This window comes from Gavialis gangeticus, unplaced genomic scaffold (assembly GCF_001723915.1).
Source record: "Gavialis gangeticus isolate Ggan-Ray unplaced genomic scaffold, GavGan_comp1, whole genome shotgun sequence".
Taxonomy (NCBI): domain Eukaryota; kingdom Metazoa; phylum Chordata; order Crocodylia; family Gavialidae; genus Gavialis; species Gavialis gangeticus.
In genome coordinates this window covers 26,349,043-26,353,187 of record NW_017729026.1, presented here as the reverse complement: position 1 = coordinate 26,353,187, position 4,145 = coordinate 26,349,043, and the positions used below count along the sequence as shown (strand labels likewise).

At 46.0% G+C, this 4,145-nt stretch overlaps 1 protein-coding gene across 1 annotated transcript in view; it reads right to left on the bottom strand.

Moving 5' to 3' along the window:
- REV3L (REV3 like, DNA directed polymerase zeta catalytic subunit) overlaps positions 1-4,145 on the bottom strand; it is a gene marked incomplete at its 5' end in the record, with an annotated part of 167,150 nt that overhangs the window by 141,220 nt on the left and 21,785 nt on the right. The gene's annotated exons all lie outside the window — the stretch shown is intronic.

Genomic DNA, 4,145 nt, shown 5'->3' with positions numbered 1-4,145 from the left:
AGAGGAGTCACCCTCAGGGACCCCACTGGAGGAACAGATATTGCATCAGGAGGGTGGGGGGCACAGGCAACATATCAGAGAGGCATGGGGGCACTTGCTCCCCCAGATGTGTGCCCACAGCAGGCATCGGCTGCAGCCTGGCCAGACTAACATGGGTAGAAGCTGCCTTTGCAGCCCAAGAAGCAAGACCCAGTGGGGTAGTGAGACTTGTTCCTGCTGCCACAACCTCTGCACCACCAGGGATGCTGCCCTCACTATCCCCCACTGCCCGCTGCCCCCCTCGAGCTGCAGTTCTACCCCGCCACCACTCCCATCAGGCCACAGCTCTACCCTGGAGGAGAGGTGGGGTGGCAGGCAGAGCAGGTGGCATTAGGGGGCAGCAGCAGCGGCCAAGCCATGGTGGCAGGGTAGAGCCACAGGCGAGCATGTGAGTGGCTGGCAGCAGGTGGTGAGGGCAATGCAGCACCCCCATCCATTACTCCTCATGCTGCTGGCAGTGCAGCTGGCATAGGGGTCCCAGCAGCGGTGGCAGCAGCAATGAGTCCCGTTGTCCCAGACCAAGTCCCACCCACTGGACAACAAAGGCAGCTCCTGCCCATGTCAGGCTGCAGCCCCACACCCATGGTGGAAGCACAAATCTGGGCAGGAACATGCCCCCCCAATGCCCCCCACACAACCCCCCCTTTCCTCACATACCCATCTCTTGCCCCACATACTGGGGGCTTGGGGTCAGCGGGTTGGGAGGGGCACTGGGTTGGGAGGGGCACCAGCAGGGCCAGGGAGTGAGGGGCACTGGCAGGGATGGGGAACTGCAAGTCGAGAGTGAGGGGCACTAGCAATTTGCTTTGTGAAAATTGCACAAATGATGAATGTAATTTGGGAGTAATGGAGGGTCATGTATTGATATTGTTGTTAATGTTTTCCTGTTGATGTTGATTTCTGTCTTTAAAATTAAGGCGGTTGAGGTGCTTTAAATTTATAGTTTGTAATAAGTATTTTGGGGCCAAAATACTTGCGTGTTTTCTACTTAAACTACTTACTGGGTCAGGACTGGCAATCGATGTTTACAAATGGGTCCTGGTACACAAAAGGTTGAGAACCACTTCTCTAAACAATTCCTGACATCTACATCCTCATGGAGATAGTTCAGAATTGAGCTGAAGTTTTTATATTATTATACAGACTTTCCTGCATACCATGTAATTTTGCTGCTTTCTCATGATATCTCAGAAAACATCACAGGTATTTTGTTCTTTTATCAGCTAATTTGTATACTATTTTCTCTTTATGAAGTCCTCCAGTTTAAAATACTTTCTATTTTCATGTTAACAGCACAACACATCATCAGCAAGAAGGCATGTTCCATGAAGCCCTTCCCCTAATCCCTTAAATCAGAGGTGTCAAATTTACACCCTATGACAGATCATGACTGCATGGCTCCTTGCAAGCCAGATCTGGCCTGGGACAGCAGAATCAATCTGGCTGACATGGACAGCAGCGGTAGGGCAGACAACGGCTGCAAGGCAAGTGGAACTGGTGTGCTGAAGCCCTTGCTCACTCTCCTGCTGCTGAAGACCATACTCACTGGGGCCCTCCAATTTTACAGTAACCCACTGGTAGTCTAGCAGGCTGGATAAAGTGTCCTTGTGGACTGGACGTGACTTATGGGCCAAATGTTTGACACCCCTGCCTGACATAAAGCTGTTCAATGAAATTATAAACAGAAAGGGGCTTAAGGCAGATACTTACTGGGGACCTATCCTCACAGAGAATCTGTTACTATAGTCACAGTTGCTTCTCAGTACTACTGTATTAACCTCAAGTGTATACATGATATTCTGAACAGACATCACCAGACTGCATGACTGCAGGTAACATCACCCCAGCCCTCTAAAAATTTTTGTCTTAAACCTTCTGCAAGTCGCTAAACACTGCATGGAATTTCCTGCATTTTGCCCTCTGCAATCGTGGGGCTGCAGACAGTGTAGCCATTGTTGAGCTATCTGGCATATATCTGAATAGGTTATTGCTTTCTTGATGTTCTAGTTTCTCATAAAATCTTTTCTTGATAATTCTCTTGAGCCATTTCATTATACGACTCATTAACTTGATGGGTTGCTAATTACTTTTTTCTTGCACATCCCTTTTACGATTTGAAATTAGGGACTAGTGCTCTTCTTCCATTCACTGGGCATCTTTCTAATTTGAAGATTAAGCTCAAGTTCATCACCATGTTTTTAACTAATGCACTGTCCGATTTCACTGTCTTCCCACATCTCATTGTTCTTACCACTTCTAGGTTTCTACTGTGGACATAGGTCTTGTGAAGTTGTCGCCCTCAACTATTTCTTCCAGTGATCTTTATTGAACAGTTTCTCAAAAAACCAATGCCATCCTTTAATGACTTAGCTGTCTTCTACCAACGCAATTTCATTTTTGTCTTCAAACACATTTCATCTTCCAAGCACACGTTTCCAGCAGAACTGGTTAATCCATAGGTTTGATTCCCCTGCATGTAGTATTTCAAGCACCTGTTGCTTCAGCTTTTACTACCATTCTTTTTGCCCTTCTTTGCCAGCTTACATTCTTCATAGATTTTCATCATTCTTACTTTCTACTATAGCTTAAACTTGTTTTTTTTTTAATTGCCTGCTGTACCATGACCACATCTCCTTGCTGGGAGTTTCCCCTCTTTTCCTTTGATCCTAGATTGCTGCTGAATTCTATATGGATACACTTACCAAGTCTCACTGGTGTCATTGTATTCATTTACTCACAGCTATTGCCCAACCTCAGAACCTCTGACTCTCCTCATCGACAAGTTTTCATGCTTTGCCCAGTGGCCTGCTACCTGCCTTTTGTCCCTCCATTAGTTTTTTTCACCCAGAAGTCCATTACAAGCCATCTATACGGATCCTCAGTCTGCTCTCCCAGAATCAATTTACTTGGCTTTTAGATTTCTGTGTTATCAGAAAATCAATCTGGGAGAGGCTTGCACAGTATACTGGTATTGTGCTCCTAATACAAGGAAATATGTTAAACATGCTGATGTTAAACAACAAAGGAATTTCAAATCTAAGACTGAATCTCCCTCCTTCACAAACAGAAATGGCAGAAAAAGTCCAGAGGTAATAATGAAGCAGAAAAGGTAGAAAGTTCAATAAATATTATTGATTGTGCTCAGGAAAAGTCTGAATGATGCATTCATGGTTTAAGCACGGCTGTCCAATTGGCAGCCCGTGGGCAACTTGTGGCCCCTGAGGGGTTAGACTGTGGCTCCTGGTCTCCAGAAAATGCTTTTTGTTGCTGCCACCAGAGTCCCCAGGCTCTCCCACAGTTCTCCAGCTTTTGGCTGCCTGTCCCCAGGCCTGGGGTAGGGTAGTGCAGCACAGACTGCAACACTGAGGGAGCCCATGGCTGAAGAGATCCATAGACCTCACATGGCATCTATGCTCATGTGGTCCATCATGAATCACCTACTACACAGCAGGGGCAGGAAGACAGAAGTGGCATGTGGGTGGGTAGGTGAGGGTGCTGTTTACTGTCAGTGATCTGAAAGGACACAAAATTGTTACTGGCTGACTTTGAAGACTATATAAAAAAGTGAGGTTCTAAAATAGCTATACGGGCAGATCAGTTTTCAAGAGTGGAATGAACTACATGTGAAATTGTTTTAACAAAGCTAACTTTGAGGCCAAACATCCATAAAACAAGAGTGTAGGTCAAATTCCAAGAATTGGGGATAATATTCTGGAAGAAGCGACTGAAAAGGAGAATGTTTATGGTGGACATTTAACTGAATATGAAGTTTCAAAGTTACTTGGAGACTAAAAAGGCAAGTGGAATCTTGGGTATAAGTAGGAGGATACTGAGAAGCAGAAGAAAGGTATTAATTACTCTGTAACTGGCATTACTGAGACCACTATGGGTACAGTACATCTAGTTTTAGTATACCAGTGGCTCCTGCAAGGGCAGGCCTAGCTGGCTAGCATCCTGCAGGCACCAAACTGGGGACAGAAAGACCAGTAAAGTGCCCAGCCTGCTTCCCCACCCCCTACCTCCCTTTCAGCCCCTACTCGGTAGGAGCCTGCCCAGGCACTACAGCAACAGCCTATTTTTATGTCCCCTTTCTATAAATTTCTTTT